Genomic DNA, 12,978 nt, shown 5'->3' with positions numbered 1-12,978 from the left:
AAGTTGCCACCCAGGTTGAGAGGGTTGTTAAAAAGGCGTACGGTGTGTTAGCTTTTATTGGTAGAGGGATTGAGTTTCGGAGCCATGAGGTCATGTTGCAGCTGTACAAAACTCTGGTGCAGCCGTATTTGGAGTATTGCATGCAATTCTGGTCGCCGCATTATAGGAAGGATGTGGAAGCATTGGAAAGGGTGCAGGGGAGATTTACCAGAATGTTGGCTGGTATGGAGGGAAGATCTTATGAGGAAAGGCTGAGGGACTTGAGGCTGTTTTTGTTAGAGAGAAGAAGGTTAAGAGGTGACTTAATTGAGGCATACAAGATGATCAGAGGATTGGATAGGGTGGACGGTGAGAGCCTTTTTCCTCGGATGGTGATGTCTAGCATGAGGGGACATAGCTTTAAATTGAGGGGAGATAGATATAGGACAGATGACAGAGGAAGGTTCTTTACTCAGAGAGTAGTAAGGCGTGGAATGCCCTGCCTGCAACAGTAGTGGACTCTCCAACACTAAGGGCATTCAAATGGTCATTGGATAGACATATGGACGATAAAGGAATAGTGTAAATGGGCTTTAGAATGGTTTCAGAGGTCGGCGCAACATCAAGGGCCGAAGGGCCTGTACTGCGCTGTAATGTTGTATGTTCTATGTTCTAATGGGGGTAGGTTGGGGAGGGAGTGGGGGGTAGGTTAGAATATCGGGCGTAGAGGTCTAATAATCAGATGCAAATGTATCCTTACGGGGATCCTGACATTGAAAGTCAGGATTCCTGTCATGTTGAAAGGCAGGGACAATTGCCACGGGAAATTTCACTGGCATAAATCGCATTTTGGGCCTCTTAGAGGATTTTACTCGCCTGCCACCGATCCTGGCTCCAAAAAGGGCAGCAGAAAAGCACCCTTCCAGATGTGGTGTAAAACAGGCTGCACATGTGGACTGAGCCTGTTTTGCACTGCAGATGAAGACTAATTTAAATATTTACAACAACAATGTATATTTTTTGTTTACCCCTTGTTCCGTACAGTAACCAATTACTTATTTGTCGATGTTCTGCGTACCTTTTTGCATTCAATGTAACTATCAACCATTCTTTTTGTCGAATGTGTACGTTTCCTTGGCTGCAGAAAAATATATTTCACTGTACTTCTGTACATGTGGACAATAAATCAATCAAATATTTATGTAGCATTTTTAATATAATGAAATACCTTGAGCCACTTTGTAGAACATTATCTATTTTTTATAAATTTAAAGTGCCCAATTATTATTTTTTCAATTAAGGGGCAATTTAGCATGGCCAATCCACCTACCCTGCACATCTTTGGGTTGTAGGGGTGAGACCCACGCAGACACGGGGAGAATGTGCAAGCTCCACAAGGACAGTGACCTGGGGCTGGGATCGAACCCGGGTCCCCAGCGCTGTGAGGTAGCAGTGCTAACCACTGTGCCACCGTGTCATCCTTGTAGGAACATTATAACACAAAGAATGACACTTCCATCCTAAACTATTCTCCCTGTTCTGCCCTGCTTCCCTCTACCTTCTCTTAATCTTTTCTCATGTCCATGTTCTCTTGAGCTTTGTTGATTTTTGCTCCTTTTTTCTCCTTTTCAGGTCTAAACTGGAGAATGGGTGGAGAAGGGGAAACCAGCCATATTTGGTGCTGAAAATGTGCAGCTCCCATTACCGTGCACCATTTTTTGTTTCTGGCTCCAATGCCCTTGGCCTAACCTACATTCTCACATCCCTTTGTCCTTGTCACCTCCATGCCACCTGGTAAAAATTGAGTACAGAAAGCACTGGGCAGATCACACAAGTTACAAAATATGAGGTCAATTGTCCATCCAGGACAAAGCAACCCCCTTGATTTGCACCCCATCCACCACCTTAAACATTCACTCCCTCCTTACAGACACATGATAGTGTATCATCTACAAGATCCACTGCAGCAACTCATCAACTCTCCTTTGACAGCACCTTCTAAATCCGTGACCTCTATCATCTTGAAGGACAAAGGTAGCAGATGCAAGGGAATACCACATCCTGCAAGTTCCCCTTCAATCCACACAGCGTCCTAACTTGGAACTACATTGCTGTTCCTTCTCTGTTGCAGATTCGAAACCCTAGAACTCTGCCTACCTGTGGATGTACCCACACCACATGGACTGAAGTGACTCAAGAAGGCAGCTCATCACTACCTCCTCAAGGGCAATTAGGAATGGGCAATGAATGCTGGCCTAGCCAGCGATGCTGACATCCCATGAACAAATAAAAATTATGTCTGACTTGAGAAGAAAACATGTAAGAAAATGGACATGATTTTGGAGTCTAACAGCTCCTACAATATCAGTTGTAGCATTGCTACATTGCTATATCAACGAGGCTTGATGCAGTCACTGGTACTGAAGCAAAATACCGTAGATGCTGGAAACGTAAATTAAAATAGAAAATGCTAGGAATACTCAGTAGGCCTGGCAGCATCTGTGGAGAGAAACTGTTCCTCTCTCCTCAGGTGCTGCTAGACCTTCTGAGTCATTCCAGCGTTTTCCTGTTTTTACTATTAAGTAAGAAGTCTTACACCAGGTCAAAGTCCAACAGGTTTGTTTTGAATCACTAGCTTTCGGATGCAGCTCCTTCATCAGGTGAGCTGCGCTCCGAAAGCTAATGATTCGAAGCAAACCTGTTGGGCTTTAACCTGGTGCTGTAAGACATCTGACTGTGTCCACCCCAGTCCAACGCCGGCATCTCCACATCTTTATTATTAAGGCAAGCGACTTGCTTTTCCCCGACTTGTTCGGGTTCATCCATGGGCTGCACGGTAGCACAGTGGTTAGCACTGTTGCTTCACAGTGCCAGGGTCCCAGGTTCGATTCCCATCTTGGGCCACTGTCTGTGCGGTGTCTGCACGTTCTCCTCGTGTCTGCGTGGGTTTCTTCCGGGTGCTCCGGTTCCTTCCCACAATTCTCGAAAGACGAGCTTGTGAGGTGAGTTGGACATTCTAAATTCTCCCGAATAGGCGCCGGAATGTGACGACTAGGGGATTTTCACAGTAACTGCATTGCAGTGTTAATGTAAGCCTACTTGTGACAATATTAAAGATTATGAAGTTTGCAGGAAGACTGGAGGCAAATAAAATGTAGATGCCTATAAATGCAGAGCCTTGACCACTGGTGTTCCCAGAGCTCCCTCACGACCCTGCGGTTGAAATGTGTTCCTCTTCTTGATTTCATTTCCCAGGAAGTCCATTCCTGGGGGGAAATTGTCTGATGTTTCCGAGTGACATCTCGAGATTGCTGGAGATGAATGACCAACGTAGTGGCTGGTATTTTAAATTTTTGCAATCCTGATTAATCTGCCGTCTTTTGAGTGTGATTTAAAGATGAGCGTCGGGCGTCATTGTCCGACCCCCCGCCGGGTCGGAGAATGGCCGTTGGCCGCCGTGAATCCCGCCCCCGCCGAAGTCTCCGAAGGGAGAAAAGTCGGCGGGTCGTTAATGGCGCCGCTGCCGCGGAGAATGTCACGGGTCTGCGCAAGGCAGCCGATTTTCGGCCTGCCGATATTCTCCCTTCCGGATGGGCCGAAGTCCCGTCGACGTGATGACCGTTCACGTCTACGTGAATCAAACCTCCTTTTCATCGGCGTGACCCGGTGCTCCAGGCTCACGCCGACCAGCGAGGAGGTGAGTGACGGCCTGGGGGGTTGGCTCTGGGCAGGAAATGGCGTGGCCGCAGACTGATTGCGTGAGGAGAGGTGTGTCTCGGCTTGTGTGTGTGTGCGGCGGGGGGGGGGGGGGGTGGTTAGAGTAGGCTGGGCTCCGGGGGAGTGCCGGGGGGGGGGGGGGGTCCGTGCCGGGGTGGAGGTTGGGGGTTGGGGGGGTCCGTGCTGGGGTGGAGGTTGGGGGTTGGGGGGGGTCCGTGCTGGGGTGGAGGTTGGGGAGGGGGTCCGTGCCGGGGTGGAGGTTGGGGGGGGGGTCCGTGCTGGGGTGGAGGTTGGGGGGGGGGGTCCGTGCTGGGGTGGAGGTTGGGAGGGGGGGTCCGTGCTGGGGTGGAGGTTGGGGGTTGGGGGGGTCCGTGCTGGGGTGGAGGTTGGGGGGGGGGGGTCCGTGCCGGGGTGGAGGTTGGGGGGGGGGGGGGTCCGTGCTGGGGTGGAGGTTGGGGGGGGGTCCGTGCTGGGGTGGAGGTTGGGGGTTGGGGAGGGGGTCCGTGCTGGGGTGGGTGATGGGAGGGCAAATGAGTTGATCCACCTGGCCAGGTGCCAGCCTCCAACAGTTGGACCCATGCGGTCCATGCCACCTGGCTGGGGGGAGGAGGGGATATGGGCAATGATGACATGGCGTCGTTCCCCTCCCCCCCACCAGGCCGTCATGTTTTCAGACCATCCAGCGATGTTGGCCGCCGTGGTGGCAGCCGCTCATGTCTATGTTGCCCTGGATGAGGAGGAGGAGGAGGAGGAGCGTGCCAGAGAGGCGGCGCAGGCTGCCGCAGAGGGGCAGGCGGCAGCCGCCCAGGCTGGAGGGACACCTGACCGACAGGACGAGGAGGGGGAGGAGGACGTCGCGGCCCCACGGCAACGGAGGCACCCGAGGGCGCCCCGTGTGTACCGGCCCCGGCAGTCATACCAGGACCTCATGGACCGGGAATGCAGGAGGAGACTCCGGATGAGCCGGGAAACCGTGGCACACATCTGCCACCTGCTGGCACACCTGTCACCGCGTGGCACTGGCGGGGGACACCCTCTCCCCGTGTCCGTCAAGGTTACGGTGGCCCTGAACTTTTATGCAACGGGGTCATTCCAGGCACCGAGTGGGGACCTGTCCGGCATATCGCAGACATCGGTGCATCGGTGCATCCGGGCAGTGACAGATGCCCTTTATGCCATGGCGCACTGCTACATCCGCTTCCCCGTGGACCGGGCCAGCCAAGATGCCCGGGCCGTGGGCTTCTCTGCCGTTGCCGGGTTCCCCATGGTCCAGGGCGCGATCGATGGGATGCACGTCGCCGTGCGGCCACCTGCAGATAACAGGGCCGTGTTCACTAACAGGAAGGGGACCTATTCAATGAACGTACAGGTGGTCTGCGACCACCGCATGATGATCCTGCACGTCTGCGCCCGTCACCCAGGCAGTGTACACGACTCATTCGTGTTGTCGCGGTCATCCATCCCCGGCATGTACGAGGGACGCCATCCCCGGCTGAGGGGCTGGTTGCTGGGCGACAGGGGCTACCCATTGCGATCGTGGCTGATGACGCCTATACGGAGGCCACGCAATGAGGCGGAGAACCGCTACAATGATGCCCATGTAGCGACAAGGGGAGTGATCGAGAGGTGCTTTGGCGTGCTGAAGATGCGTTTCAGGTGCCTGGACCTCTCTGGGGGCGCTCTCCAGTATTGGTCAGATAGGGTCGGCCGCATCATTGTGGTGTGCTGCGTCCTGCACAACATAGCCCAGCAGAGGGGCGATGTGCCGCAGGCAGAGGAGGGCGGAGTGGAGGAGCAGCAGGAAGAGGCCCAGTCCTCCCCAGATGAGGGGGATGGGGGCAATGGTCAGGGCAGACGGGGTAGACACAGGCGGGTGGCTGTCCACCGTTACCGGCTGGCCCAGCGGGCACGGGACAGACTGATAGACGCCCGCTTCACTGACTAGATGGGCGTGGGCATCGGGTAGTATGGCCACAGACCGCACACCATGACAACAGCCGACCACTCACACCCCCCACCCATCCACCCACCCAGCACCCTCACCCCCCTCCCCAACCCCACAAACCCCACCCGCATGCACACCACCCCCACCCCCCAATTGCCGATCCACCTGCGGCACAACGGGCCGGGCTCACCCAGTTGCGGGTGGACGCGTGTCTATCGCAGGCCATGGAGGATGATGACAACCCGCCTCCGATGAGCTCCTGGCTCTACATCGTTGGACTATGTCTGACCCATGGCCACAGTACCACCATCCACCCGGACCATCCCTGCATGCGGCTGTGACACTGCAGCGCACGGTCCCGTCCTCTGCCCGGGGGATGTTGATGGCGGCCCAGGGGGAAGGGGGCAGACTCACCTGGGGCTGAGGTAAGACCACCCGTCACACACACACTTGCGCTCAACGTACATGACACGCCCGCACACTTTGGACAGAGCACAAAGGCAGCTTCGGTAGGTGTAACATTGACTTTAATAACCAAAGGAGTTCATGCACGTGCCCTAGCCCCTAAAACTCATCTGTGCCCTGCACCCGTGCCAACTTACTCAGTGTCTAATTGTTTGGCCTTACGGGCCCTTTGACTACGTCTACGTGGTTCCCCAGACGGTACAGCAGAACTGGAGGTGGACTCCTGTGATTCCTGCCCTCTGACACTGGATCCCTTTGGCGGCCGTTTCCTGGGGCGCCCTGGCCTAGATGGGCCAGGCTGTGGCCCGGGCGACTGGGATGGCGAGCTGCCAGCCTGTCCTGCCCGTTGCCCACCCGATGCACCTGGGACGGAAGGGGGGGAGTCCGAGGTGTCGCGGTGTACCGGGACCTCCCCTACAGAGGGAGCCGGGACGGACCACACCACCTCCTCCTCCCTCGGGGTGCCCGATGGCCCCCAGGCCTCTACATGGGTGGGGGATGCGAACGGACTGGCCATCCGACGCGCCCCCGACATCTGGTGCTGCCAGTCCTGGAGGCCCGTGCTGGTATCGACAGGGGTCTGCAGGTTTGCAGCCATGGAGCCCAGGGGGTTGTCGAACCCTGTCTGTGACAGTGCGACGCCGGCTCGCACATGGCCACTGGCGCCGATGCCCTCAGCGATGGCCTGCTGAGACTGGGCCATGGCCTGCAGAGACAGGGCCATGGCCTGCAGAGACTGGGCTATGGCCTGCTGAGACTGGGCCATGGCCTGCTGAGACTGGGCTATGGCGTTGAGCGCCTCTGCCATCTGGCGCTGGCACTGGCTCATGGCCTCCTGTGAGAGGGCAGCCATTTCCTGGGCCACAGACGCCGCCTGCACGGAAGGCCCCAGGCCTCGCAAACCGTTCCCCATGTCTGACACCGTCGCACCCATTGCCTCCACCGCGGACGCCACCCGTGCGGTGTCAGCCTGGGTGGCACGCATGACCGGGACCACTCCCAGCTCCTGGACGCGGGTGGACTCCTCCACCTGCGACTGCAGCCGCCGCAAGCCACCCGTCACCCTATTCGCTCATCTCCATGTCGGTGGTTGCATCGGATCTATGTGTGGGTGTGGTAATTGCAGGAACCCGGGATCCATCTGGGCGGCAGATGTTCGCTTGGCCTGGGCTGCCCTCCGACCGCCCGGTCCCTCTGCTGCTCCTACCTCCACCTGCTGTACCGGGACGGCTGTGTTGTGCGCACCAGTGAGTGTACCAGACGCCTCATCACTAAAGTGCCCAACCGTGGTGAGTGTTTCTGCGATGGTGGAGGGTGTTGGTGACAGCAGTGGCGTTGTGTCGTGCTCTTCGTCCCACTCTGAGTCCATGGCACTTTGGGGTGGGGGTTCGTCTCCACCCATCCACTCTGAGTCACTGTCCGGTATTTCGTCTTCCCGGGTAGGGGTGTCCCGGGTAGTGCTGTCCCTGGTAGTGCTGTCCCGGCTAGTGCTGTCCCGGGTAGTGCTGTCCCGGGTAGTGCTGTCCCGGGTAGTGCTGTCCCGGGTAGTGGTGTCCTGGGTAGTGGTGTCCTGGCTCGGATGTGACGGGGGCCTGTGGCTGCCCCCCTCATCGCTGGGTGGTCGCTCCCGCACGTGACGGGGGTGTCGTCTCCCTGTTGCTCCAGGTCTCTCCGTCTCCCATGGTGTGCGAGGGGCATCCTGCGGGCGTCGCATGCTGGAGGGTCCGGGTCTCTCCGTCTCCCGTGGTCTCCGAGGGGCATCCTGCGGGCGTCGCATGCTGGAGGGTCCGGGTCTCTCCGTCTCCCGTGGTGTGCGAGGGGCATCCTGCGGGCGTCGCATGCTGGAGGGTCCGGGTCTCTCCGTCTCCCGTGGTCTCCGTGGGGCATCCTGCGGGCGTCGCATGCTGGAGGGTCCGGGTCTCTCCGTCTCCCGTGGTGTGCGAGGGGCATCCTGCGGGCGTCGCATGCTGGAGGGTGCGGGTCTCTCCGTCTCCCGTGGTGTGCGAGGGGCATCCTGCGGGCGGTGTGCATCTGCGGGGATGGGTGCCTGGACGTTTGGTCCTGCGATACACAATGAAGCATGCATGGTTAGACATCAGGCAGTGATCAGGTGATACGGGGGAGGGGGATATAGGGGAGGGGGGATATGGGGACGAGCTGTTGGTGGCTCACTTGCTCGAGGGGCCCCGACCTCTGCATCAGCAACCTCCCGGTCCTCAGGTCCGCCAGCCAGTTCCAGGGCCCTTTCCTCGTGTACGGTCAGTGGCCTCCCATCAGCGGGCCCTCCTCCAGTCCTCACATGCTCCCTATTGTTGTGTGCGCGCTTCTCCTGTGGGGGGGGGGGGGGGTGGTGGCAGGGGTAAAAGGCAACAGTGTTAGGCAGGTATATGAATGCACGCCATCGGTTGCGGTGCATTGCAGAGGTTAAGGTTAGGGCTGGATTCACTTGGGGATATGGGGGAGGGGGGATATGGGGGAGGGGGGATATGGGGGAGGGGGGATATGGGGGAGGGGGGATATGGGGGAGGGGGGTATGGGGGAGGGGGGGATATGGGGGAGGGGGGATATGGGGGAGGGGGGGATATGGGGGAAGGGGGTATGGGGGAGGGGGGATATGGGGGAGGGGTGATATGGGGGAGGGGGGATATGAGGGAGGGGGGGATATGAGGGAGGGGGGTATGGGGGAGGGGGGATATGGGGGAGGGGGGATATGGGGGAGGGGGGACATGGGGGAGGGGGGACATGGGGGAGGGGGGATATGGGGGAGGGGGGTATGGGGGAAGGGGGGATATGGGGGAGGGGGGATATGGGGGAGGGGGGATATGGGGAGGGGGGATATGGGGGAGGGGGATATGGGGGAGGGGGGATATGGGGGAGGGGGGATATGGGGGAGGGGGGATATGGGGGAGGGGGGTATGGGGGAGGGGGGATATGGGGGAGGGGGGATATGGGGGAGGGGGATATGGGGGATATGGAGGAGGGGGGTATGGGAGAGGGGGGATATGGGGGAGGGGGGTATGGGGAGGGGGATATGGGGGAGGGGGGGATATGGGGGAGGGGGTATGGGGGAAGGGGGATATGGAGGAGGGGGGATATGGGGAGGGGGGTATGGGGGAGGGGGGATATGGGGAGGGGGATATGGGGGAGGGGGGATATGGGGGAGGGGGGATATGGGGGAGGGGGATATGGGGGAGGGGAGATAGGGGGATATGGGGAGGGGGGATATGGGGAGGGGGGATATGGGGGAGGGGGGATATGGGGAGGGGGGGATATGGGGGATATGGGGGAGGCTCACCCTGCCTGCTCTGACGAGGTCGTTCACCTTCTTGTGGCACTGGGTGCCTGTCCGTGGTGTTAGGGCCACAGCGGTGACGGCGTCTGCCACTTCCCTCCACAGACGCCGGCTGTGGCGTGGGGCAACTCTGCGGCCGTGCCCGGGATACAGGGCGTCCCTCCTCTGCTCCACCGCGTCCAGGAGCGCCTCCACATCGCGTGACTCGAACCTCGGGGCTGAGCGACGGCCAGCCATCCAGTCGGGTGTTGCGGTCGGGTGGGGGGGAGCTGCGCGGCCTTATGAGCCGTCACGCCGTGCAGCGCGTATGACGCTGCACGGCGTGAACCATTGCGCAAGCGCGGATCCCATCATGTCGCTGCTAGCCCATTTCGGGCCGGAGACTATCGGCCCATTTTTATGACGTGACGCAAGTGGGATTTGCGCCGTTTTTTGCGCCGATCGGCGGACTTTCCGCCGATAACGGAGAATTTCGCCCGAGATCCGAATGAATTAGCGTTGGCAGGCTGCCCGTCTTTATCAATGTGATGGGGCTTGTGTCTGCAAACCAGGTAGGTGAAGAGCATGCATGCCCTGCCAATTGATGCCACACTTCCAGAATATTTAGGCTTGAGGTGTGACATTATACAAGACCTCACGAAATATCAGTGCTCAGAGTATAATGTGTCCCTTGGACGACGAATTACAAAATAATGCACCACCACCCCTCTCCCCCTGCACTATCAGCTTGCAATTTCTTCATAATAGGTTAGTTGCCGTTTATTTTGAACGCACTGCAGTGGCAGCAGAATGAGGGAGAAAAAAAAATACAATTTCAACAACTGCCGTTGCGATTCATCACCCAACACATATCAACGCTCTCCCCTTCCTTCCCCAGCACTGACGCTTCGCCTATCAGGTAAATGCGAGAGGGTCTGATGCTCGCCCGAGTGGGGCGGGAACTGGAGGGTGCAGCCCCAGCACAAATGAAATGTGAGGCTTCAGCAAGAGGGGAGGAGTCGGAGTCCGCGAGTGGAGTGGGTCATTCAGTACAAGAAAGGCTGACGCAACTCACGGACCAAATCTGTCTGGAAGATCTCCACCACAAGACAAAGCAAAGAATTGTGTGTGTATGTTTTCTTTGTAACAACCCTTACTGATAGTCAGACCTGCCAACGTACAGAGAGGTAAGGGCCATGCCCATCGTTTTACCGTGTTGCATCTTCTGTCTCATTGATGGTGGCTTGGCATGTTTTACTATACCGGAGGGCTCTCTCTCTCTTTGTGCTTTTACTGCAGCGAGCGACGTGTTCGTTAAGATCTGGCGAGGTTTGGCTTTTGGGCGGACTTGTGGACGCGGTCAGTATGAGAATGGGTGTTGCAGAGGGCTGGAGTATATATATATGTATGTGTGTGTGTGTCTGTAGTGTATTATATGTTGACTGCAATGAAACTTAGCCCCCAGAGAAGGGGCTCCTTTCATTGCAAAGTGATATTGACTCGAACACGTGGCAGATGCTGCTGCCAAGAAACGGAAACATATATTCTTGTAGCCAACTGCACGGAGCTAAGATAAAAAGCGGCGGGGTCGCCTCATCTGTAATGGTCACAGCAGTCCGGGCAAGTGCAAAATTATAACAAGTAGACCTCCAGAGCTACGTGCAACATTAAAGTCCCGCCGCCGCTGTTGGAGGCACCGTGCTGCCAATACATAATGTAACCTTTTTCAATTTGTACATGCGTTGCATCGCAAAATGTGCGCCACTTCCAGTTCCCAGGCGATCATGTTGAAATAATTGCCGCATTTACACGCTGGGCAATCTTGCTTGATCAGTGATGCTTTGTTTTATTATGGTGGAATTATTAATTACACCCCCACCATTCATTTGAGGCGACGGAGCGGACTTATAAAAATTGATTTCCCTTGAGTGTTCGATAAGGGTTAAGAAAAACATCCCTGCACTCGGAATTGAAAGTAGATAACGGTACAAATACATAGTATAGGAGGGTGGGGGTGGGGGAGGGTAATCTGTTAACGGAAAAAGACAGCAAGCATTTCAGCATCCTTTAAGTGAAAGGGCAGGGTGACATTTTGGATGTAAGAGACTTCAAAAGGGGCTTGCATCTAATTAGCCATGTTTTTTTCTCTCTCTCTTTGAAGATGCCAGCAAACATGCTCTGTATGTTCTCCATTTCCAGGTTAGACTCCGGGAATCGAATGATATGCAAATATTTGTGCTCTGGGAAGTTTGGGTTGCAATATTCATTTTTAAAAATATATGTTCTGGGAGGTAGATAACTATGATAGAGCAATGCCTCAGACCCATTGTAAGAAATGTCCTGAAAATCATAAAAGGGTGGAACTGGAGAAACCTGAAAGCCAAACTAGACCAGGTGTGAAGTTGCTCTCCATGAAGGACATTGATGAATTGGCAGCGCCCTTGGCCATTTTATGGTAGGCTGCATGCAAATGAAGTTTGCACATGACACAGTGGTCATGCTGCATCACAGAACCAGAGACCCAGGTTCAATTCCAGCCTTGGGTGACTGGAGTTTGCACATTCTCCCTGTGTCTGCGTGTGTTTCCTCCGGATGCTCCAGTTTCCTCCCACAATCCACAAGATGTGGGGGTTAGGTTGATTGGCCATGCTAAATTACCCCTTAGTCTCCGGTTAGGTGGGGTTACTGGTTTATGGCGATAGGGTGGAAGGTAGGATGCTCTTTTGGAGAGTTGGGGCAGACTCGATGAACTGAATAAACTTCTTCTGCACTGTAGTGATTTGTTGAATTCCGCTTTGCAATTTCCCATTGTGGGATTATGAATTTTGACACCCCTGAGTTCCTAATCGTGGGCGGCACGGTGGCACAGTGGTTAGCATTGCTGCATTACAGTGCTGGGAATCTGGGTTCAATTCCGGCTTTGTGTCGAATTTGCACATTCTCCCCGTGTCTGTGTGGGTTTCCTCCGGGTGCTCCGTTTTCTTCCCACATCCCAAAGATGTGCAGGTTCGGTGGATTGGCCATGCTAAATTGCCCCTTAAGGCCCAGGTATGAGCACGTTAGGTTAGGGGAATAGGGTGGTGGCTGGGAGAGTGGACCAAGGTAGAGGATGCTCTTTCGGAGGGTCAGTGCAGACTCAATGGACGGATGGCCTCCTGCTCTGTTGGGATTCTGTAATCCAGTACCATAACTGCTAGATTATTGCACCATTATGTTTTGTTGCACTTGACATTTGTGGTCAATTTATAAATGATGATCAGTGATGTCACTGCTCCCCAGTACATTTCTTCATCTATAGTCAGTGGACCCGTCCTGTTAAGTTTCCAAGTGTCAGTGGCCATTCTGATGCATTAAAATTGTCATGAAAAGTTGGTTTCAGGAGTACACTTTTAATATTCAGTTGGCCAGCATCACTAGGGCTGATTGATGTGTTGCTGAAACTGATCTCCTATGAGAAAGCTTGAAATATGAATGTCAGAAAGAATTTTTGCAACAAGTTGATATCTTTAACTTCTGCAACAACGTTGCAGGGAAGAGTTTCAATAAATACAAAGCACTGTGGCTTTTAGATACAAAATTAATGGGAACGTTTTTTTATTTT

At 55.6% G+C, this 12,978-nt stretch overlaps 1 protein-coding gene across 2 annotated transcripts in view; it reads left to right on the top strand.

The window, feature by feature from the left end:
* Window positions 1–10,383: 10,383 nt before the first annotated feature.
* slc6a9 (solute carrier family 6 member 9) overlaps window positions 10,384–12,978 on the top strand; it is a 305,594-nt gene continuing 302,999 nt past the window's right edge. Inside the window, exon 1 of one of the 2 annotated variants that reach the window (XM_072510757.1) lies at window positions 10,384–10,564. The gene's annotated coding sequence lies outside the window, so the exon portion shown is untranslated. Of the gene's footprint in view, window positions 10,565–10,652; window positions 10,737–12,978 lie in introns of those variants that run through there. The other variant, XM_072510758.1, reaches the window with a different exon arrangement.

The sequence above is a fragment of the Scyliorhinus torazame genome, chromosome 7, assembly GCF_047496885.1.
Source record: "Scyliorhinus torazame isolate Kashiwa2021f chromosome 7, sScyTor2.1, whole genome shotgun sequence".
NCBI lineage: Eukaryota > Metazoa > Chordata > Chondrichthyes > Carcharhiniformes > Scyliorhinidae > Scyliorhinus > Scyliorhinus torazame.
Note: the sequence above shows the minus strand (reverse complement) of the source record. Positions and strands in the feature narration are given on the sequence as shown.